This window comes from Schistocerca piceifrons, chromosome 3, assembly GCF_021461385.2.
Source record: "Schistocerca piceifrons isolate TAMUIC-IGC-003096 chromosome 3, iqSchPice1.1, whole genome shotgun sequence".
NCBI classification, from domain to species: Eukaryota; Metazoa; Arthropoda; class Insecta; order Orthoptera; family Acrididae; genus Schistocerca; species Schistocerca piceifrons.
Window position 1 is genome coordinate 335,294,068 of NC_060140.1, and position 25,772 is coordinate 335,319,839.

A 25,772-nucleotide genomic window follows, 5' to 3' on the forward strand; every position below is an offset into this window, starting at 1 on the left:
TTTCGGTAAACAGTTCGCAACGAATTAAGTTTTTTATTACTGTTTCTCTGTTTGCCGAGGCGTCAACTGCCCGCAATTTTTCAATTAGAGCATTGTATGCTGCTGTCTTTTTGTCTCGGTCACTATATTCTTTACTTGTAAGCTTCCACAAACATGGGTGGTTTCTATATATTTCAATGAATTCACTTACAAACTCTCGAGAACACTGACGAGTATCAGCCATTTTAATGCCCTGTGCGCACAAATACAAACACTAGACTGAGCAAACACCTGTTTCGCGTCAGATTTGCGGCGATCTCCTATCCACACGCTCCAACTTGTATGCGCATATGTGGTTTGAACCCAGAGATTTGAGAGGTTTCGCTCAAACCTCCAACTTCAACTTCCAGGTTTGCACACACCTCAGGTTGGTGCAAATCTTGTGTCCACACGCAACGATCTGTCTGCGCAGATGTGATGTGCGCAGACATTTGCGCAGACAGATCGTTGCGTGTGGACAGGCCTTTACGCTCGTATATTAAAAATTCGATGTAGATTGTTTTGTTTTCATTTCGTAATTTGTTTTAGCCGTCTTTTGTTAATGAAAGTAGTCGTGATATATAAGGTCTTGATTTCTCACGCTGTTCGTTATGGATGAGTCACTTGTTTTTACTGCGAAAATTCTGCTTCAGAAAATGAGTGACGGTAAATCAACTATAAAATTTTTGAAATCGTTGGGCGTCATTGCGGGGAAAGAGAAGAATTTCCGTGTTGCAAGGCCATTTAGAGCAATACTGTTGGAGGAAGAGTATTCCTAAAGGTTATTGTTTATTTCTTGCATTTATGAAAGTAGTCAGCAAAATGTACAGAACTCGTTTTGTTAGTTAGGTGTTGGTGGGTCTGATACTTTTTTCTTGTTTTACGTTGCGTTTTTTCATGTTACTGTATTGTGCCAGTGCTAGTTTTTTGGTTTCTCTAGAGGGAGGTTTTCCTGTCGTTTTAATATTTTCTGGTCACAATGGTGGGCCGAGGGGTATTGTTGTGTCTTTGCCGGAGGGTTTATGAGATTGACTCGTGGTTTCATTTTTTTTATTGTTTTAAAATTTTGCGTCTGATTGAGGGCGGGAAGAACTGATTTGAGTGGTACCTCATTCGTGCCTTAAGTTTGTGTTTCTTATTATTTTTTCATTAGTTATTCTGGATTTTGCTTATTTCGTTACAGTTTGACCTTCTAACATTATCATGTCTTGTTATGCCCTTATTTCGTTCTTGTCAGCTTCGATCTTTGACTCGTTTGGAAGCTCATATGCGGTAAGTTTCTTTTAATGTAACCACTATTTTTTTTTCCTTTTTGATGTTTCTGCTACACTTGTCTTATTTTTACTGTCACTCGCGAGGTATCGGTTTACTTGGTGTTATTTGGAGCTACATCAGCTGGTGTCACTTTCGTGTAGTATAGTTATCGATTGCAAGATTCGGTCTTTTTTGCATTTCATTTCTTTGGTGTGCAGTAACGTGTGCAAAGATTTCCATTTTTTGAAAGTCTAGTCGTATTCTGTAGTTCACTAACAAGATCATTTTTTACGCACGTTTCTGATGTGTTATAAGACTTTTGCACAACAAACAGTAATATTGGAATCGGTTACTAGAAATGACCTCCTACATAGTTTGCTTCTAGTTACCGATTCCAACTATTCGACGATTCATTATTTAGATTGTTTTTGCAGTACGCATGGAAAATATAATAGAACAGGCTCTGCTAACGGTATACTACGCCTTCCACATCAATGGCAACAGGTTCTACACAACACTGTTCAATTATATTACATAATATATGCACACGTAATTGCTCTCGTGTTCTTAGTTATTTCAGTCCTCTTCAACTCGTTTAAATGAAATTCACGCGTAAATAATAGTCGCATAAAATGTATTATTTTATGGCACACTACATTCATTTGTTTACGAGTATAATCCATTCGATTCATGGATTGTCCATTGCAGCATCTTTGCCTTATGTATGACGTCATTGGTCAAAGCCGAAGGGTAGTATCGGACACTAGAATTTATCCCAACTTTTTATTGTTGTCTGTTTTTCTTTGACCTCTGAAATCCAAGGACTGCGTTTGAGCCGTAGACCATAGATAACACAGACTGCGCATGACGTCATTTTACAGAAACCGAGGCCCACGAGAAAGCTAGGCCGCGGCGCGTACGTCACGTGACTTGATTTGATTGATTTTATTTTATTTCGTGTTCCATAGGTCCAACTATGTTGGGTTCACAACGCCGTGGCACGAGTCAATCTTTTATAAATACAATACGACAATCTTATAGCGCATACAATATATGTAGGTCAACGGACGTATGGGATACAAATATTATGTTACGTAGCTCCTTGAGCCATCGGCAGTACTACTATCTACGTAACAACAGACTGTTAGTGGTAGCGGACGCGAAAGAAACAACACATGTAAAACTTGTATCCCATGCTTCAGTTGACCTATATAGTTCAGCTGAACAACATATGCTAAAGAAAACGAAGAAAGCGACGTACGCTAAACTTGTATCCCGTACTGCAGTTAACCAATACAGTTCGAATGATGTTCGAGATACAACCCATTTATATATGTGACGTGAGGTATTCTATGCTACCAATATTTCCATACATTTTTCCCCTTCATTTTCCACAGAAATAATACGATACAAACACACGATATCCTTAACGTGAAAATATTACTTGTCTTGATATATGTCAAACATATTTTTTGTCTTTCGTATTCCTTTGTTTCTGAACGCTCTTGTCAGCTGTTACATCTATGTAATAAATGATCTCTCCAAAATTCTGACGTCATTGGTCAAAGCTGACGGGTTGTATCCCATGCTTCACTAGACCCGAATTTGAGTACAAAATTATATAAAAATTTATACAGTAAATTCTTTGAGCAGCAATACAGAAAAGACTACACATATTTTCTTAGAATCATTAAAGTGCCACGGGAAAGACAGATACAGAGCATAAATGGATACAGAGCTCAAGTTAAACAACATCCTTAGTGGCATTAGTAAAATTTTACAATTTATTTACTAAATAATTCATCGAGACTGTAAAAAGCTTTTTCCAGCAGAAATATTTTTAATGCTTTCTTAAACTCACTCTAGTTATGAATCTCTGTCTTTATTTCAGGAGGAAGAGCTTTGTTGCAGTGTAATGTGCACCCTTTTGCTCCAAACTCAAATGTATAGGCTCGCTGTGTATGTCATTCTTCCTCCGAAGGCAGACCTGAACTCACTCACTCACTCACTCACTCACTCGCTCGTTCAGCTCAGCTCAGCAGACAAAATGCATTTCTAAACCTGTTAACTCGCAACTGGGCGCGTGTGTACTAGCGAGAACTGCATCTTCTACTGGAATCTGTAATTATGAAGTCTTACTGATTAGCAGTAAAGGAAACAAAAGAAAAATTCGGAGTGGGTATTAAAAACCAAGGAGAAGAAATAAAAACTTTGAGGTTCGCCGATGACATTGTAATTCTGTCAGAGACAGCAATGGACTTGGAAGAGCAGTTGAACGGAATGGACAGTGTCTTGAAAGGAGGATATGAGATGAACATCAACAAAAGCAAAACGAGGATAACTGAATGTAGGCGAATAATTCGGGTGATGCTGAGGGAACTAGATTAGGAAATGAGACACTTAAAGTAGTAAAGGAGTTTTGCTATTTGGGGAGCAAAATAACTGATGATGGTCGAAGTAGAGAGGATATAAAATGTAGACTGGCAATGGCAAGGAAAGCGTTTCTGAAGAAGAGAAATTTGTTAACATCGAATATAGATTTAAGTGTCAGGAAGTCGTTATTGAAAGTATTTGTATGGAGTGTAGCCATGTATGGAAGTGAAACGTGGACGATAAATAGTTTGGATAAGAAGAGAATAGAAGCTTTCGAAATGTGGTGCTACAGAAGAATGCTGAAGATTAGATGGGTAGATCACATAACTAATGAGGAAGTATTGAATAGGATTGGGGAAAAGAGAAGTTTGTGGCACAACTTGACTAGAAGAAGGGATCGGTTGGTAGGACATGTTATGAGGAATCAAAGGATCACCAATTTAGTATTGGAGGGCAGCGTGGAGGGTAAAAATCGTAGAGGGAGACCAAAAGATGAATGCACTAAGCAGATTGAGAAGGATGTAGGTTGCAGTAGGTACTGGGAGATGATGAAGCTTGCACAGGATAGAGTGGCATGGAGAGCTGCATCAAACCAGTCTCAGGACTGAAGACCACCACCACAACAACAACAACACTGATTAATAGTACTACAGGGTGCTGCTCGGGAACTTCCTTATTTAAAAAAAAATCATAAATTAGAAAGTATTAGAGACATCAATTTAATTCTTGTTTCTTTGCAAAGAGAAATCTCTAAAGTTTTGTTCCACTGAGTTTTGAAAATCATATCTTGTGGGTGGCCTCCATTCTGCTCAGTGCATTTGGAGAGTCTAAATCGGAAGTTTCGGTCCATTTTTCCGACAATTTCTCTGTCGATGTTGGCAACAGCAATACGAATATTGTTCCGTAGGTCAGCCAGGGTCTGCAGAATATTGGTGTACACCAAGGATTTGAGAGAACCCCTTGCCCTCTCGATGTTTTCAGGCGCTCTGGTGGTTCTTGGAGGTCTGGTTTCTTTTTCTATACACTTCCAGTATCCATAAGAGTGTCTACCCACATAACTATTGATTTCCGATCAGGAAGACGACTTGTAGGCGCGATGTTGAACTGTTTCCTGAATGCACGCCGAGTTCTGATGACCGAACGCCCATTCGAAAAGTAGGTCGCAACGGCGAACGCCGCTCCTCTCTTATCAACTGTATGATCGCTACTAAAGTAACCTTGAAAAAAACTTCAAGTCTCGCACTTTGGATTGCACTGAAACCCACGCAAAAATGAGAAACAGCCGCTGTGTGCTGCGCTTTTCAAATAAGGAAGTTCCCGCGCCGCACCCTGTACAACACAATTTAATTTAAGATCAGTACTCTATATAAATGGTACAACGGCTTGTTTATAGCATTTGGTCTCTTCTGCTTAACAGTCCTCATTTCATGCAAGGAGTGGCGCCTTATGCAACTGATAATCTGTTTGGCATGATTTTAATTTTACTTTAACCCAGTGCAGCCGTAACACATTGTAAGTAGCCTGTGGACTTCCCATCCCTGTAGGACTAATAACAGTAACTTAACTCCATAATAGCGGATTCCAGTAAAAGATGCAATTCTCGTTTTGTACGTACACGCCCAGTTACGAGTTAACAGGTGTAGAAACGTAGTTTTCTGCTGAGCTGAGCGAGCGAGCGAGCGCAGACCTGTCTTTTTCGTAGGCCTCGACTAAAACAAACATCTAAGTCACGTAACTTGGGGCACGAGGCCGAGCATTTCATTACGCATTTAAAGTGCAGATTTATGATATTTTTGTTACAGATCAAATGTTGTGCTTTTTACTAGATGCAGAAGTAAAAACCTTCATACATGCTCAGGTTAGTCTTGTTTTGTATCCTACAGATGGGTAAAATGGCGAAAATATGAGTTGTGTAAATTAACTACTTTAAAATACTTGCAGAGGTATTTACATAAGTTGAAAGTAAGGCTGGATGTTGGTCTATGGATGTAAACCTTGGTGAATGACCACGATTTTGAGACGACAGGTCACTACACCAGTATAATCAACGTCTCGTAACATATTACGTTTCCTATGTTGATATCGTTTCAGTATCTGTACTGGATTAAACACAAGTCAGAAAGCGTTCTCCTTATTTTGTGTAAATGCCTGACATTTTGCACATCAACGAATTTCCTTTCTTACAAAAGCATTTCACACATATTCTTGTGGAATCGTTAGAAAACTAATGCTGCGTTCGATATTGTTATTTTGTCTTCCACTCCCGTGGTACAGCGAACTACACGAGCATGCAGTTGGAAAAAAAAAATACGTTTCAACTTCACCACATGTAAAAACTGCAGCCACTGCTTTATTATCAGGAAACTCGGAGAAACTAGGTTAACTGCACTACTATAAATGTAATAGTAGTACCGCAGTTAGCTGAATTGTCGAAACAGTGCTTGATGCAGCTACAAATGAGGTAAACTGTAACTGTCAGCTCCATTTCACATAGCGCGTACTGACAGGACCTCTGCTTTCTGCCCCGAGTGGCGTGACTTCGATGTTGGTTTCAAGCGTTAACACGGCAGAGATATGGACAGGCGCGGTCTATGTTATATAATTATGGTCTATGGTTTGAACCATGGACGTAAAAAAAAGAAGGGACGTGTCATTGCGTCATAAACTTGAAGCCGATGTCCGCCATCTTAACTAGCCCAAAATATTAACCCGGGTTCACACATCGTGAACTACCGCTCACACAGGACACCACAAATTCTACGTGGCTGCACAGCTTTCAATATCTCGTCAATCGAAATCATATGAGCGGGCATGAATGTTACAGTGAAGGTTATCCCAGTGTGAAAAAAAGTTAAAAGAATCGAGTGGTCATACTCAATCAACAGCCCGACAAGTCGATTGAACCATTTGTCGGTCCGTGCGCGGGTGTCTGGGGCTCTAACGTGGCGTTATCAACAATTTTCTGAGTAAGAAGTACTTTTTAGAGCGTTTATTCACTGATTAAACTGCTTTTGATATCTCGACTTCCGACATTTTGCTGAGCTCACTGATTTTGTCCCACTGTTCCTGAGGTACTTTCTTTACGTCGCTATGATCTGCAGTATGATGCCGTAGCTTATAAAATGGAATTCTATGTTCCTCCAGCAGTTTTCGGTCACATTTAAATGACAAGTCTAAAGAGGAGTGATCGCTGCTTAGAGCTTTGCAAAGGGACTATATTTCAGTATTCAGACCATGTATGCTTAGGTTCATCGTCATGTTGAAATGCGTTTCTGGCTCTGGCCTAATCTCTGCACTACAGACAAGCACCGACCTGCTAGAGCCGTAGCCATGGATCTGAGCTAGAGCAATATGGTGCGGAAACTGATATAGGTTTTGGATAAGGAAGAGGATGGCGGAAACTAGGCACAATTTCTTGCAAAATAAAATTCGGAACTACTGAAAAACTGTGTTTATTAACACGAAACATACTAATTCTACCACTTTATTATAGATACCTACAATGTTCTTAACTGAGGGACAAGTGTACGAAGTTTGTAGGGGAAGGTGGGGTAAAATGACCACTCTAAGGAAAACTGAATTTTCCCAAACCATGGTTGCCACTAACACATTCTGAATCAAAGTTTTGTGAGGTATCACACCAAATATTTTAAGTGGAAAAGAAAATAACATACAGTAACTATACACATTTTCTTCTGAAGGCTTACATTATGGCTACTTTACCCTACCTAAGGGGGTAATTTGGCAAGTGCCATGACAACATCACATGTTTGTTGTTCTGATTTCATTACATATTTTTTAGGCATCTCAATGCCCTAGTATCTGAAACAATACTAGGTGCCTGAGGCAGGCGATGTTCAATCGGATTTTTGTATTAGGCCAAATACCACTGAACAGAGGCAATTTTAAATTATATAATTTAATTGATTCAAAATAGTCAGAAAATGATAGGATGACAGCTTTGTATATAAAAGGACTTAAAATTCAATCTGATATGCAATATAAGTTGCATTTAAAAAGAAACAAGCTTGAAAACCACTGGAGGGATCATAATGTCATTGCTTAAGGAAGAAAGTGCAGTACCCATGAGAGCGCTGAGATTCCAAACTCGCCAACAGAAGAACTGTCTTGTGTATGCTGAACTATGAGAGTTTCTTTTAAACAAATTCAGACTGCCAGCTTCAAATCTCATAAGAGATGTGTAATACCCCACTTTGTTATATAAACACTTAGATGAGCTTATTGAAACTGAAACTGCATTTGTTCTAAATGCCTCACTTTTGGGTTAAAAATACTATTTCTACTTGAACTGGTTTGCATCCAGATATTATCTCATATGAAATTAAAGACTCAAAAGCATGTGAAGAAAACAAATTTTACTGTAACAAAGGCACTAATCGTCAGCAATATCTTAAATGTTCAAGTAGCTGCATTCATCTTCTACAGGACATACTTGACATCTACATCTATACTCTAAGTAACCATGAGGTGCATGGCAGGTGGCACATCCCATCGATGATTACCCTCCATCCTCAGTCCAACAAATCTGCTGTGTTCTGATTCAGTAGTAGTGTTACCAACATATGAAAGGTGATTGTCAGTGGTAACAGAAAAATGTGTAAAAAATGGGTGTATATGTTCTATTGCAAATAAAGAGTCAGTTTAATTTTTGTAAACCATGTGTTATTTTAACTGAGTCAGCTTAATATTTGCAAACCACATGTTATTTTAACTGATTCAACTATGGCTTCTTGATGAAACATTATATACTGTACTAACTAAGCACTTCTTGTCTTGCTTCAGAGGGCAGAAAGTGTTTTGTTTAGTTAATACAATAGCTATTTCTCTCCACAACACAGACCATGCTAAATCTGCTTACTTAGGTTTGAATAAACAGCTTCAAAATTCTATGGTATATCTGAAGGCAAGTCATTAATGTAAAGGGTGGTTATAATTAAATTTCGGTTACTTGAACCAGTGTAAATGGGAAACTATGAAGATGATTTCAAAAGTTCTGTACACTGCAGATAGAATTGAAGAAAATAATTTATTTTACAAAATACATTTACAGATCATCAATGTAATTTCCATTCTTACTTATGATATCTTCCCAGTGTTTTGGCAACTTCTGTATTCTGCGTAGGGCACCTTCACTGTTGAGCTGTCTGATTACTTGGGTCACCTCACTGGAAGCTTCATCAATAGTATCAAAGTGGGTTGCATAGAATTGTTCTTTCAATTTGGGAAACAAATCATCTGTTGAGCTCAAATCAGGATTGTGTGATGGGTGAGGAAGGACAGGGTGATTAAAAAAGAAAGGACGGATTCCAATTGTTTATTACAGAGAAACTATGAAAGACAGAAACACACTGCGGATGTCACTGAATAGAGCAATGTTTGTAACCTGGAATGTAGACATGGTATGCAATTAACAAATGTTATCCTCCCATGTGGAAATTAAAGTGTGTTTATTTCACTGGATTATCCATTATTTCTCTTCCACATGTCCTCACAAATGTTTCCACAGAGTTTCATTGTCCTTCAATCACTTGTTTTTCTTGGGGGGCCCTCCCATGTAGTGAAAGTTTAATTGTAACAAACCTGTCGATCAGGAACAGAAGTATGTTACCCTTACATACATCCCACATTACAAGGCAGACAGATGTTGACTTATGTCTTCCTACAGGTAAGATAAGATTTGATCTAACACAATTCTTTACTTCAAATACCAGAATGTACTAATTTCTTCAGAAACATTCCATTTTATACACAGGTGAAAGCCTTCAGTAAATCACAAAAGATACCAAATAGCCACAGTTGTTTTTCTTTTAAATAATTTTTTATCAGTGCCTTTGGCCAATAAGAAATTTATCCCCTGGTCAAGTATAGAGACATTCCAAAAATTGAACTGTGATTTAGTCAACAAGCTGTCCTAAGAGAAATAGAAAAGTCCTCTATTTTACTGTGCCTTTTCAAACATTTTAAAAACACAGGCATCAATTATGTCTGCAGACACCAAGACAATTTTTCTTCTTTTTTGTGTGGAGACACCACCACTGAATACGTAAGTCTGCCCAGCAAAATACAAATCTGAAAAGAAATGCTATATAAGTGCCTTAGCATCTGTAGACGTGTGCATGAGCTGCTTTCTGTTGTTCACCCACCAAACCTACACTAGCAGCAGCCTCTAGCTGAATCACAATAATCACGGGAAATGTGAGCACAAATTCATTCATTTTGCATTTATTATTTATTTTAGTTGTGTATATTAAGCTATGGCAACCTCCTTCCCCCCCCCCCCCCCTTCCCCTTTCCCTATCTCTCTACAGTTCAACACGTTTTCTTTTTTGCAGTAAACATAGTGCGTAGTGGGGCGATCACACTGTTGTAGAAGTAATTTAAAAGCCAAGATCGTTTAAATACCGTTTACTGGATAACCGGTTTCAACACACTAAAGGTGGCATCATCGGATCTGTGAAGATATAACATGACAGGTTTGAGGAAGGGCTTACATGAGTTACACTATATACATTACTGTTAGTACAGTACCACATACCTGAATGTAGATTAACATTTGTAAACCATTTGGATATAATGATACATGAGGCAGACCAGCTGATATAAAATTATTGTCACAAAAAATAAAAAAACAACTGCTCTCATGGTCATTCTTTTCCAAAAGATATGTAAAACTACAGTCACAAGATAAAACTATTTGGTACATGACCGCTGCTCGACTAACAACGGTCGGCACCACAGACATGCATACCAAGATGCACAGCCACTCCATGTGAGCTCCCATTGGCATGGCACTTGTTCCGTCCATTCAACTCACCAAATGGGGAGTAATGGAAAACCATATTTCTACGATACCAAGAAAACACCCATTCTGGCCAGCCATACACAAATATATCTGTGGAATATAGAAACATGACAAAGACACATTTGGTGGGCAATGGTAATCATCAAGAAATGATTTACTGGCGAGGCTCACCAACTACACGTCAAGCCTCATAACAAGCATTTACCTTAACATGGCAGGTCACGCCCTGCAAAAAACGTGACTGATAAATGACATTAGCAGTATTTTATAGGTGGTTTTCCAAGCATAATAGATACACAAAACCCTTCATAGTGTGTGAATAGGCCACACAGGATCTCTAGAGCACCGCATCAAATATGTCAAAGAAACAATGGTCCGCCGATTCTAATTAGTCGTTCAGCAATTTGTTTGGAAACCTCTTTCTGTTTTTGTAAATTTCAATGTTTTCGAAAACGTTGAGTTTGCTTCCTTTAGGTGCATTATGCAAGATTTTCATACATTGTTGCATATCAGTAATTTTATGGCTCGAGTCCCGCAGATGGTCACCCAAAGCGGACTTATTGTGAGCACTCATGTGCCCACGAAAACGCGTAAAAAATGATCTCCCTGTTTGCCCCACATAAAAGCTTTCACACCCACCACATTGTAATCTGTATACCCCTGTGTTTCTAAGTTTATCAGTGCTATCTTTAATCGTATGCCTAAGTTTCGAGCACAAACTATTTTTCATGCTAAATGCCAGGACCATGCTGGACTTACGAACCTGTCGGTCTATTTTGTCAGAAACAGATCCTTGATCTGTCATTGGAAGATACTTTTTACCCCTACTATTGTTAGATGGCCTTTCCTTCTTATTCTTGCCTTTTTTAAATTTTTGTATACAACTTGTCAAACCATGGACGCATCTTAACCATTGCTACATGCAAGATACTTGAGGACATCTAGCTCTTGCCTAATGCTGCTCCGTAGCAATGGCAGCTTTAAGAGCCTATGTATCATTGAGCAAAAATAGGACTTTTTATACTTAGATGGATGGTTGGATTGCGCATGAATAACAAGGTCTGTAGCTACTGGTTTCCTGTAAATGCTAAATGTACCACTGCCATGTACCATTACCTGCCAAATGTGTCTTCGTCATGTTTCTGTATTCCACAGATATATTTGTGTATGGACAGCCAGAATGGATGTTTTCTTGGTATCATAGTAATATGGTTTTCCATTACTCTCCATTCGGTGTGTTGAAAGGATGGAATGAGTGCCATGCTGATGGGAGCGCACGTGGAGTGGCTGTGCATCTTGGTACACTTGTCTGTTTTTTCCTCCCCTGTTTCCGTGCCCCTCAGTTTGTTTCTCACCTGGCATTCCTTACTTTCATGTGCCTATGCAGGCATTCATAGTCAGTCCGTGTTGTGTTCATAATGAGTGTATAGATGGTGAGAGCCTTTTATAGCAAGTTGTACTCTTTTGGCACTTACAATACCTAAGACTGTAGTGCCAGACAGGTAAATCCCAACATACAGGTTATAATTACTTGTCACATTGTATCTAAGTCATGTTATGAACAGCTTACTGTGTGTATATTCATGACTTCCATATATGAATAAGGGTAAATTATAATATGTAGTTTTGTATGGCACTAATATGAATAATGCCTTTGATTCAGATGTTTTTACTCTGTAACTGAAATGCTTTATAGTATGCATGGTATGTATAGTATGTACAGTAGGTGTATGCGAAAGAGTTCTTTGCATGGGTACTCTATTAGCAGTAATAGTAAAGTTGTATTGCAGTAGTAATGAGTGGTTATACCATGGGACTGTGCGTGCACTGCTTGGACAGCGCTATCTAATGGCTGGTTGTGAATCACTAGAATAGCAGCAGGTATACCTGCGTGGAATAGAACAGTGTGATGCCGACCGTTGTTAGTCGAGCAGTGGTCATGTATCATATAGTTTTATCTTGTGGCTGCAGTTCTACATATCTTATGGAAAAGAATGACCACGAGAGCAGTTGTTTTTTATTTTTTGTGACAATAATTTTATATCAGCTGGTCTGCCTCACGTATCATTATATCCAAATGATGTACAAATGTTAATCTACATTCAGGTATGTGGTACTGTACTAATAGTAATGCATATAGTGTAACTCACGTAAGCCCTTCCTCAAACCTGTCATGTTATATCTTCACAGATCTGATGATGGCACCTTTAGTGTGTTGAAACCGGTTATCCAGTAAACGGTATTTAAGCGATCTTGGCTTTTGAATTATTTCTACATTTTCTTTTGATGAAAAGCTAAAAAAAATGGAAGCTCATTTATTGGAATATAAACTAATGGAGTTCTACTCAAAACCGTAAGTGAACCTAATCCAGAGTGATACTTGTGTCCTGTTGGAAAATCTCCATCATTCAACATTGGATTAAAGTAAGTGCAGAAGGAGAGGAAGCCAATCAGTTAGTAAGAGTGTATGGAAAAATAATGACATCTTTTAGGGAAATGACAAGCGATGGACATGCGAACAATGTACCTCCATTTGTACATCACAGGGCTGCCCCGGCAGCAACTGAGGGATCTCAGTGCAATAAACCATTGTCTGTGATCAATTTTGGAACAGAAGATGTATGCTGTGTGGGTTCTGAACATAGTTTGCATATTCTGCCAGATGAGAACTAAGAATAACAGATCATGGACATTTGCTTTTAAGTGATAACTTCGGAGGGGATGTTAGTTCTCTAGTACGTGTATTTAGCTTCAAAAAAACTTTTTAAAAACCTGCTGCTTCTGCAACTGTATTAAATATATGCTATTTCAACTTAGTATTTACTTAAGTGCATTTACTAGAAAAAATCGTTATCTAGAACTATAACAACAGACGTCAGTGTACAACATATGCTTGCCATGTAGTTAACAGAACTTTTCAATCATTCGATATAGGTATTTAGATAGCTCATCGAAACAGTGGTTAATAAAATATAATTTCAGTGTGCTTTTGAGTTGGTTGAGACTCCAGATTTCTTGCTTTCACTATGTTAAGTACAATGTAGCTGAAAACCTTTGCACCAGAATACTTAATTCTGCTATGAGTATATACAGTGAGGCAAAGTCTTGTATTATGTTTGTATAAATTACAGTTTGTCTGAAACTGTCTTTCAATGTCAGCAACAAAAAACATAAAGGAATTAATGTGCTAGGGTATATGAGATTAAGAATTCCAAAATCATTACAAAGTGGGCTGCTCCGGAAGGTCATTTTATAAGACAACAGGAAGTGAAAATACACTAAATGCGCTAATACCAGTACTCTTGTCTTTGGATCAACATAGATGCTTCTAAGAACAAAACATGCTGATATGCTTCTTGATAACGATGGAAGCTGAAGAAATGAATTAAAGTTTGTGCCAATGCAGGGACTTGAACCCGGATCTCCTTGCTTACTAGGCCGTGGCACAAATTTTAATTCATTTCTTCAGCTTCCATCATTATCGTAGATAAAGATGAGACTTAAATGTCTTGAGGAAAATTAATTATAAGAGCTTCTAGGTAGTTTATCTACATGTTGACTCTATTTTAATTTAATTATCCAACAGGATATTAATATCATTTTACATACAATGTTTCATTCAGTATATGATGATTAATGTCTACTTCCGGTACTAGCAGTGGTTTTTGGTTGTTTGAAATCATGTGTGTGTGAATATGTCTGCTTGTGTCTGTATGTGTGGATGGATATGTGTGTGTGTGCGAGTGTATACCTGTCCTTTTTTCCCACTAAGGTAAGTCTTTCCGCTCCCGGGATTGGAATGACTCCTTACCCTCTCCCTTAAAACCCACATCCTTTCATCTTTCCCTCTCCTTCCCTCTTTCCTGATGAGGCAACCGTTGGTTGCGAAAGCTAGAATTTTGTGTGTATGTTTGTGTTTGCTTGTGTGTCTATCGACCTGCCAGCGCTTTTGTTCGGTAAGTCACCTCATCTTTGTTAAAGAAGATGTGACTTACCAAACGAAAGTGCTGGCAGGTTGATAGACACACAAACAAACACAAACATACACACAAAATTCAAGCTTTCGCAACCAACGGTTGCTTCGTCAGGAAAGAGGGAAGGAGAGGGAAAGATGAAAGGATGTGGGTTTTAAGGGAGAGGGTAAGGAGTCATTCCAATCCCAGGAGTGGAAAGACTTACCTTAGGGGGGAAAAAGGACAGGTATACACTCGCACACACACACATATCCATCCGCACATACACAGACACAAGCAGACATTTGTAAAGGCAATGAGTTTGGGCAGAGATGTCAGTCAAGGCGGAAGTACAGAGGTAAAGATGTTGTTGAAAGACAGGTGAGGTATGAGCGGCGGCAAATTGAAATTAGAAATTAGCGGAGATTGAGGCCTGGCGGATAACGAGAACAGAGGGTATGCTGAAGGGCAAGTTTCCATCTCCGGAGTTCTGACAGGTTGGTGTTAGTGGGAAGTATCCAGATAACCCGGACGGTGTAACACTGTGCCAAGATGCGCTGGCTGTGCACCAAGGCATGTTTAGCCACAGGGTGATCCTCATTACCAACAAACACTGTCTGCCTGTGTCCATTCATGCGAATGGACAGTTTGTTGCTGGTCATTCCCACATAGAATGCATCACAGTGTAGGCAGGTCAGTTGGTAAATCACGTGGGTGCTTTCACACATGGCTCTGCCTTTGATCGTGTACACCTTTCGGGTTACAGGACTGGAGTAGGTGGTGGTGGGAGGGTGCATGGGACAGGTTTTGCATCGGGGGCGGTTACAAGGATAGGAGCCAGAGGGTAGGGAAGGTGGTTTGGGGATTTCATAGGGATGAACTAACAGGTTACGAAGGTTAGGTGGACGGCGGAAAGACACTCTTGGCGGAGTGGGGAGGATTTCATGAAGGATGGATCTCATTTCAGGGCAGGATTTGAGGAAGTCGTATCCCCGCTGGAGAGCCACATTCAGAGTCTGGTCCAGTCCCGGAAAGTATCCTGTCACAAGTGGGGCACTTTTGTGGTTCTTCTGTGGGGGATTCTGGGTTTGAGGGGACGAGGAAGTGGCTCTGGTTATTTGCTTCTGTACCAGGTCGGGAGGGTAGTTGCGGGATGCGAAAGCTGTTTTCAGGTTGTTGGTGTAATGATTCAGGGATTCCGGACTGGAGCAGATTTGTTTGCCACGAAGACCTAGGCTGTAGGGAAGGGACCGTTTAATGTGGAATGGGTGGCAGCTGTCATAATGGAGGTACTGTTGCTTGTTGGTGGGTTTGATGTGGACGGACATGTGAAGTTGGCCATTGGACAGGTGGAGGTCAACGTCAAGGAAAGTGGCATGGGATTTGGAATAGGACCAGGTGAATCTGATGGAACCAAAGGAGTTGAGGTTGGAGAGGAAATTCTGGAGTTCTTCTTCACTGTGAGTCCAGATCCTGAAGATGTCATCAATAAATCTGTACCAAACTTTGGGTTGGCAGGCCTGGGTAACCAAGAAGGCTTCCTCTAAGCGACCCATGAATAGGTTGGCGTACGAGGGGGCCATCCTGGTACCCATGGCTGTTCCCTTTAATTGTTGGTATGTCTGGCCTTCAAAAGTGAAGAAGTTGTGGGTCAGGATGAAGCTGGCTAAGGTAATGAGGAAAGAGGTTTTAGGTAGGGTGGCAGGTGGTCGGCGTGAAAGGAAATGCTCCATCGCAGCGAGGCCCTGGACGTGCGGAATATTTGTGTATAAGGACGTGGCATCAATGGTTACAAGGATGGTTTCCGGGGGTAACAGATTGGGTAAGGATTCCAGGCGTTCAAGGAAGTGGTTGGTGTCTTTGATGAAGGATGGGAGACTGCATGTAATGGGTTGAAGGTGTTGATCTACGTAGGCAGAGATACGTTCTGTGGGGGCTTGGTAACCAGCTACAATGGGGCGGCCGGGATGATTGGGTTTGTGGATTTTAGGAAGAAGGTAAAAGGTAGGGGTGCGGGGTGTCGGTGGGGTCAGGAGGTTGATGGAGTCAGGTGAAAGTTTTTGCAGGGGGCCTAAGGTTCTGAGGATTCCTTGAAGCTCCGCCTGGACATCAGGAATGGGGTTACCTTGGCAAACTTTGTATGTGGTGTTGTCTGAAAGCTGACGCAGTCCCTCAGCCACATACTCCCGACGATCAAGTACCACGGTCGTGGAACCCTTGTCCGACGGAAGAATGACGATGGATTGGTCAGCCTTCAGATCACGGATAGCCTGGGCTTCAGCAGTGGTGATGTTGGGTGTAGGATTAAGGTTTTTTTAAGAAGGATTGAGATGCAAGGCTGGAAGTCAGAAATTCCTGGAAGGTTTGGAGAGGGTGATTTTGAGGAAGAGGAGGTGGGTCCCGCTGTGACGGAGGACGGAACTGTTCCAGGCAGGGTTCAATTTGGATGGTGTCTTGAGGAGTCGGATCATTTAAATATGTCTGCTTGTGTCTGTATATGTGTGGATGGATGTGTGTGTGTGTGTGTGTGTGTGTGCGAGTGTATACCCGTCCTTTTTTCCCCCTAAGGTAAGTCTTTCCGCTCCCGGGATTGGAATGACTCCTTACCCTCTCCCTTAAAACCCACATCCTTTCGTCTTTCCCTCTCCTTCCCTCTTTCCTGATGAGGCAACAGTTTGTTGCGAAAGCTTGAATTTTGTGTGTATGTTTGTGTTTGTTTGTGTGTCTGTCGACCTGCCAGCACTTTCATTTGGTAAGTCACTACATCTTTGTTTTTAGATATAAGATTAAGACTTAACTACATGCTGTGGAACAGTTATAGGCCAGTTCAGTTATCATCTGAGCTGCATCTAGCAATGTTGTGTTTGGACACTTGATTAGTATGCTTGTGCCATCAACAAATGTTACAGTTTCTGAACTATCCCTTATAGTCACTGTAAGATCATTTACAGATGTTAAGAATGAAAGTAGAACCAGTACTGGTCCATGGGGGATCTTACATCTCATATTCCCTCATACTGATGTTGGATTCACTCCTGTGACAGAATCTGTCCATGTAACTTTCTGATTTCTGTTATAAGGATAAGACTCCAATTATGCAAGAAGGATGCCAGGATACTTTATTTTGCCAAGTAGCATTTGGTGATCTGCGCAATGAAATAAATTGGCTAGGTCACAAAATGTAACAGCAGGATATGTTTCTTGTACTGTGCTGTCATGATTTCATTTGTGAGATTTTTATTGCTTTCTCTCAAGAGTATCCTTTACAAATGCCAAACTGAGAGGCAGTTAACAAGTTCTGGTCAGATAAATGAGTCAATATTCCTGCCCATTTTCTCATTTAAAAAAAAAAAAAAAATGGCGTTAGTGAAATGTGTCAGCAGAGGTGTCTACTAACTTTGTAATTGTGTTGAATGTGGTACAATGTTCTTACCAGCAAAATCTTAGTTCTGTGTCATAGCTTGATGAACATCAGATCACATTTTACACAACTTACACTCAGTGTCCCTCATTCCAGTGTTAGGCCTATTTCTTTATTTTCCAGTTAGGTCAAATGAAAGTTGTAATTCCACCAGTCTACTTCAACCCACAATGTAACTGTGTTTGTGGTGTGTGGTGGCATTGCGATTTTGAGTTAGGTCATGTTTGTAGATGGCATGTTGTAGTATTTGCTGGTGCTCTGTTGTGTTGGTTGTTTACGTCTCAAAGTTGCTTGTCAAGTATCTGAGGTTTTCATCGGAAGAGTTTGTGCCTGTTCACTAGTGAGTTACTTCAATTCTGTGTATTGTTCATGATGGATTTGTGTTTGTATCTGGCATTATAAGTGTTGTGTGGTTCTTATGATCGAAAATTTAACTTTTTTTTTTACATCATTATTGGACATGAGAGAGAAATTTAAGAGCAGGTCATTGCCTGTTGCTTTTTATTCCAATATGTATGGTCTACATCTACATCTACATTGATACTCCGCAAGCCACCCAACGGTGTGTGGCGGAGGGCACTTTACGTGCCACTGACATTACCTCCCTTTCCTGTTCCAGTCGCGTATGGTTCGCGGGAAGAACGACTGTCTGAAAGCCTCCGTGCGCGCTCTAATCTCTCTAATTTTACATTCGTGATCTCCTCGGGAAGTATAAGTAGGGGGAAGCAATATATTCGATACCTCATCCAGAAACGCACCCTCTCGAAACCTGGCGAGCAAGCTACACCGCGATGCAGAGCGCCTCTCTTGCAGAGTCTGCCACTTGAGTTTATTAAACATCTCCGTAACGCTATCACGGTTACCAAATAACCCAGTGACGAAACGCGCCGCTCTTCTTTGGATCTTCTCTATCTCCTCCGTCAACCCGACCTGGTACGGATCCCACACTGATGAGCAATACTCAAGTATAGGTCGAACGAGTGTTTTGTAAGCCACCTCCTTTGTTGATGGACTACATTTTCTAAGCACTCTCCAAATGAATCTCAACCTGGTACCCGCCTTACCAACAATTAGTTTTATATGATCATTCCACTTCAAATCGTTCCGTACGCATACTCCCAGATATTTTACAGAAGTAACTGCTACCAGTGTTTGTTCCGCTATCATATAATCATACAATAAAGGATCCTTCTTTCTATGTATTCGCAATACATTACATTTGTCTATGTTAAGGGTCAGTTGCCACTCCCTGCACCAAGTGCCTATCCGCTGCAGATCTTCCTGTATTTCGCTACAATTTTCTAATGCAGCAACTTCTCTGTATACTACAGCATCATCCGCGAAAAGCCGCATGGAACTTCCGACACTATCTACTAAGTCATTTATATATATTGTGAAAAGCAATGGTCCCATAACACTCCCCTGTGGGACGCCAGAGGTTACTTTAACGTCTGTAGACGTCTCTCCATTGATAACAACATGCTGTGTTCTGTTTGCTAAAAACTCTTCAATCCAGCCACACAGCTGGTCTGATATTCCGTAGGCTCTTACTTTGTTTATCAGGCGACAGTGCGGAACTGTGTCGAACGCCTTCCGGAAGTCAAGAAAAATAGCATCTACCTGGGAGCCTATATCTAATATTTTCTGGGTCTCATGAACAAATAAGGCGAGTTGGGTCTCACACGATCGCTGTTTCCGGAATCCATGTTGATTCCTACATAGTAGATTCTGGGTTTCCAGAAATGACATGATACGCGAGCAAAAAACATGTTCTAAAATTCTACAAGAGATCGACGTAAGAGATATAGGTCTATAGTTTTGCGCATCTGCTCGACGACCCTTCTTGAAGACTGGGACTATCTGTGCTCTTTTCCAATCATTTGGAACCCTCCGTTCCTCTAGAGACTTGCGGTACACGGCTGTTAGAAGGGGGGCAAGTTCTTTCGCGTACTCTGTGTAGAATCGAATTGGTATCCCGTCAGGTCCAGTGGACTTTCCTCTATTGAGTGATTCCAGTTGCTTTTCTATTCCTCGGACACTTATTTCGATGTCAGCCATTTTTTCGTTTGTGCGAGGATTTAGAGAAGGAACTGCAGTGCGGTCTTCCTCTGTGAAACAGCTTTGGAAAAAGGTGTTTAGTATTTCAGCTTTACGCGTGTCATCCTCTGTTTCAATGCCATCATCATCCCGAAGTGTCTGGATATGCTGTTTCGAGCCACTTTCTGATTTAACGTAAGACCAGAACTTCCTAGGATTTTCTGTCAAGTCGGTACATAGAATTTTACTTTCGAATTCAATGAACGCTTCACGCATAGCCCTCCTTATGCTAACTTTGACATCGTTTAGCTTCAGTTTGTCTGAGAGGTTTTGGCTGCGTTTAAACTTGGAGTGGAGCTCTCTTTGCTTTCGCAGTAGTTTCCTAACTTTGTTGTTGTACCACGGTGGGTTTTTCCCGTCCCTCACAGTTTTACTCGGCACGTACCTGTCTAAAACGCATTTTACGATTGCCTTGAACTTTTTCCATAAACACTCAACATTGTCAGTGTCGGAACAGAAATTTTCGTTTTGATCTGTTAGGTAGTCTGAAATCTGCCTTCTATTACTCTTGCTAACCAGATAAACCTTCCTCCCTTTTTTTATATTCCTATTAACTTCCATATTCAGGGATGCTGCAACGGCCTTATGATCACTGATTCCCTGTTCTGTACATACAGATTCGAAAAGTTCGGGTCTGTTTGTTATCAGTAGGTCCAAGATGTTATCTCCACGAGTCGGTTCTCTGTTTAATTGCTCGAGGTAATTTTCGGATAGTGCACTCAGTATAATGTCACTCGATGCTCTGTCCCTACCACCCGTCCTAAACATCTGAGTGTCCCAGTCTATATCTGGTAAATTGAAATCTCCACCTAAGACTATAACATGCTGAGAAAATTTATGTGAAATGTATTCCAAATTTTCTCTCAGTTGTTCTGCCACTAATGCTGCTGAGTCGGGAGGTCGGTAAAAGGAGCCAATTATTAACCTAGTTCGGTTGTTTAGTGTAACCTCCACCCATAATAATTCACAGGAACTATCCACTTCTACTTCACTACAGGATAAACTACTACTAACAGCGATGAACACTCCACCACCGGTTGCATGCAATCTATCCTTTCTAAACACCGTGTGTACCTTTGTAAAAATTTCGGCAGAATTTATCTCTGGCTTAAGCCAGCTTTCTGTACCTATAACGATTTCAGCTCCGGTGCTTTCTATCAGCGCTTGAAGTTCCGGTACTTTACCAACGCAGCTTCGACAGTTGACAATTACAATACCGATTGCTGCTTGGTCCCCGCATGTCCTGACTTTGCCCCGCACCCGTTGAGGCTGTTGCCCTTTCTGTACTTGCCCAAGGCCATCTAACCTAAAAAACCGCCCAGCCCACGCCACACAACCCCTGCTACCCGTGTAGCCGCTTGTTGAGTGTAGTGGACTCCTGACCTATCCAGCGGAACCCGAAACCCCACCACCCTATGGCGCAAGTCAAGGAATCTGCAGCCCACACGGTCGCAGAACCGTCTCAGCCTCTGATTCAGACCCTCCACTCGGCTCTGTACCAAAGGTCCGCAGTCAGTCCTGTCGACGATGCTGCAGATGGTGAGCTCTGCTTTCATCCCGCTAGCGAGACTGGCAGTCTTCACCAAATCAGATAGCCGCCGGAAGCCAGAGAGGATTTCCTCCGATCCATAGCGACACACATCATTGGTGCCGACATGAGCGACCACCTGCAGATGGGTGCACCCTGTACCCTTCATGGCATCCGGAAGGACCCTTTCCACATCTGGAATGACTCCCCCCGGTATGCACACGGAGTGCACATTGGTTTTCTTCCCCTCTCTTGCTGCCATTTCCCTAAGGGGCCCCATTACGCGCCTGACGTTGGAGCTCCCAACTACCAGTAAGCCCACCCTCTGCGACTGCCCGGATCTTGCAGACTGCAAGTTTTCATCAACTTTGGGGTTTTCGTTGTTATTTTTTTGTGACTGTATCGTAGGTTAGGTTACGTTTTTGATATTAGTTATGGGAGATAGTTTTTGTTCACTGTTATGGGGACTTCATTTAGATAGATTGGGTAAGTGAATGTTTGGATAATACATTCGACAATTTGGTGTTGTGGGTTTTATATTAGGTGCCATGTAGGTCAAATGATACTTGAGGTACAGGGGAAGAACTCAGCATATGGCTGGCGCAGACGGCTAATGGCTAAGCACTTGGCAGAACACTCAGCACTATATGCTAAGTGAGGACCATGTTAGTTGAACTATGAGTAAGCACTCACCTCCACAGCCTACAAGATGCCCTCAGATAAACACCTCCACTGTAGATCTGCCCATCTTTCATGTCTTCTGCACCCTCCGTATTGCAGTGCTGCACTACCCATGCCAGCTCAACTGCCTCTTTCGTGTAGTGTGCTGATGGGGGATATTAAATCCCCCCGAAAAGGCCAAAAAAGACCAAAAACAACCAGGCTTGGGCCACAGCCTGCAGCACGAAACCAGAGAGGGCCCTGGAGAATACAGCGGACCAACCACTAGAGATGGCTTTACTAAATGGCGGAAGGGCACAGCAGCTGTGGCAATGGCAATGGGAGATCCACTGGTGGTGATTCCACCTCAATTGGCAAGGAGGGGGGGGGGGGGGGAGGGGGCAGCAGAGGGAGGGTGGATCAAAATCAATGAGCTCCACAATGGCACATGTGAGATTCACTGGGAGGTCCACTGCTGTAGGCGACAGGATGACAATGTGGAGGCGATGGTAATGGGGAAGATGGGGAAGCACACAGCTGCAAGTGGGAGCCCTCACCTGGAACAATGTCATGAACCAACATGCAGCCCAGCAAACCATCAGACTGCAGTGGTGATGGCCCAACAGAGCACGAGTGCAGCTGATTTGCATGGCAGGTCAGCTCTTCCTAACAATGTCCATCACAAACAACTGCCAATCTTTGTGGTCCACCACGACACGAAGCAGTCACCCCTGCCACCATTTGAAGGACTTGGCACTTACAGCAGACCCAAGAATGAAACACGGTGGTCCATAGCATACAACTCAGGTGCAGCAAATCCAAAAGCCCCCTAACTGACACTCATGCAATCACTCTGCTGGACTGCACCTGCATCATCTGCCTGATATGGAGCTAGAAATGTTGATAATCTATCATCATGGGAAGTGGCAGACACGGACTTTTTCATTTGGGCCTTGCATGTACGCATGAAGTGTTCCACTTCTAAGTTACAAACTGGGTGAAAAGAAGAAGTTTCCGATGGTGGATACCATTGTGAATGTACGGTCCTCAAACTCGCACAACCACAAATTCCTGACAGTTGTCAAATACCAGGGTCCTGGGGATCCCTCAATGGCAAAAATAACCAACAATGTGGGAACCATGGCTGTCAACGACATGGAAAACAGGTTGGATTATGAGTGGGAAATTGGACAATTCACAGAGCACCAACAACCACAAGCTATCCAAAAAGAGTGTGGCAAAATTGATGTGCACCATGTTCCATGGGGATTCCAAGACCAGTCAAGGAGAGAATTGGCAATGTGGTGCAGCCTGGTTCTATGTACTAGCCCTACAAGAATGCATCAGATGTTCAATGTCACAATCAATTGCCAGCCAGTAGACATGATGCCATGCCAATGCCTTCACACAAGTCATAACACACCGAGTGACGCACGCCACAACTAGAGTATGTGTGGACACGAAGCCAGGCCCCCATTGGCGAAGCAACAGCATGAAGTATTCTGGATTATCAGTGCCTGCATCTGCTCCTCTTGCAGCTGTTGTTGCTGCAGCTGTTACTGCTCCTTCTGTGGGTGCAACTGTTCCTGCTAGCATTGCATAAGTGCCATGTCCATGGCAGTCCAAGCAGACACTAAGAAAAATGGGAAAGAAAAGACTGGGGCATCACACGCATAAGAACATACTTCTTTGCCACTTTAGTATCTGCATAGGCGTGACAATGCCTCTTCACTATATGGTAGTTACGGATGCTTCAGAGGCTGATGGTAGCTCCAAAATAGCTGGTGAACAGAACTTCGTCAGACAAAAATTAACTCACCATGCGAGTCAACCTCTGGGAATCAGAGAGTTCAAAACCATGTAAAGATGAGCACGCAAAAAACTAAGCATGTGGCTGGCACAGATGGTTAATAGCTAAGCACTCGGCACAACTCATGGCACAATACACTATGTTGTGAGGTCTGCATTGGTTGAACTCCAAGTAAGCAAGTACTGGCCCACCCGGCCTATCGCCACACGTAGGTAAGCACCTCTGTCAGCGGGTCAGTCCATACTATGTGTCATGTGTACTGTCCATGGCAGGTTTCCATACTATTCTGCTGTGCTACCCATACCAGCCTGTCTGCCTTCATTATGCCGTCTGCTGGTGGGGATACTAAAGTGTACAAGTAATTTGTCACCACCTCTAAACATCTACTTGTTGCTGTTGTGCCATTGTTTCATTTTATAAATACAGAGATAAATATTTCATATGTTATTCAAGCTTGTTCACAGGTGTAATGAGTGGTGTCATGATCGTCATATTGTATGTACTTGAAATAGGGGTGTCTGCCATCTTGATGGTGTCATGGGTCAGGGCAGATGGGTGGAATCAGAACTTTCTGTAATCCCTTTCAATTTCCGTAAATGTAGTTTTAAATATGTAACCCACTGTATTTGAGTATGCATGATTTTCAGGTCACTATTAGTTAATTTCCACAGATTGGTGAGATAACAACAGCTATCAGGTCATCTACTGGATTAGATGAGACACCACCACCACTTGACTCAAAACTCAGAACAGGCACATTCTCAAATAAAAGTATACTCTACTTCCCTTTACAGGCACTGAGGACCTGTAGTGGCAACCATGACTTAAAAGTTTAGCATAGGAACACAGATCCAGAATTGTACCATTTTGCCACCACACGCAAAATACCACAACACACCTAGCAGTCTCCCACATTTTTGGAACCACTGACTAAGATATTAGGTACATCATTCACCAATTATCTGATGTCCCATGCCCATTACAGGTTTTTTCACATGGCATGCAGCTGAGGTTGTGATTTTCCCAGAGAGGGTTGTACCTGCTTGTGGTCTTTGTTAGTACTGTACCATTGTACTGCAGTAACCATTTACTTCAGTACAGGATGCAAGCTGTATGTATGTTTCATTATTAGTGTGTTGCTGTTGACCCTGGTGAACCACACTTTTGCAGAATATGCCGACATGATGTTACTGTACGGTGAAGCTCGATGCAATAGCAGTGCTGTTCATCAGTTGTATGCAGAGCGTTTTTTATACTGCCAGGCAACTTCACAGTCCCTCTTTGCTATGGTATGCCAGTGGGCCTTGGAGATGGGTACATTAATCGCCAGTAGGGCTGACTGTGGTGCTCCATGGTGGTGCCACATACCAGAGTTTGAAGATGCTATGCTCCATACAGTGGAAGAGGATGTGATGACGAATACTGGAAACATAGCAGGTACACTGAACGTGTATCACCAAACTGTCTGGAGTGTTCTGCATGAGCAGCAACTGATCCATACCAACCCAACCCCCCCCCCCCCCCCCCCACTACCGAAGGTACAGGCAATGCAGCTACAGAACTTTGCACCAAAAGCCTACTTCTGCAGGTGGTTCTTGCACCACTGTGTGAATGAGCTCAGCTTCCCACGGCAGATCCCTTACGCAGATAAAACAGAATTCATCAAGGAATGTTTTCTCAATTCCCACAAGCCATGTTTGGGCTGATGAAAACCTGCATTCTGTACAGGAGCAATACAGTCTGAACATTTGGCCAGAGTTCCCACATGAACTTGTGACTGGGCCATCATAATGCCACCACATCTCACAGGGGTTGTGTACACGCAATCCCTTATG

General features: G+C 41.9%; 1 protein-coding gene across 2 annotated transcripts in view; it reads right to left on the bottom strand.

Annotated features, from left to right (window-relative positions):
- The window catches only part of LOC124788196 (folliculin), a 175,173-nt gene that overhangs the window by 141,210 nt on the left and 8,191 nt on the right, over window positions 1-25,772 (bottom strand). The window contains exons 2-3 of one of the 2 annotated variants that reach the window (XM_047255369.1): window positions 13,995-14,000; window positions 1,364-1,371 (exon numbers count right to left, since the gene is read on the bottom strand). The exons of the other annotated variant lie outside the window; for it this stretch is intronic. The gene's annotated coding sequence lies outside the window, so the exon portion shown is untranslated. The remainder of the gene's footprint in view (window positions 1-1,363; window positions 1,372-13,994; window positions 14,001-25,772) is intronic. 2 annotated transcript variants of the gene reach the window in all.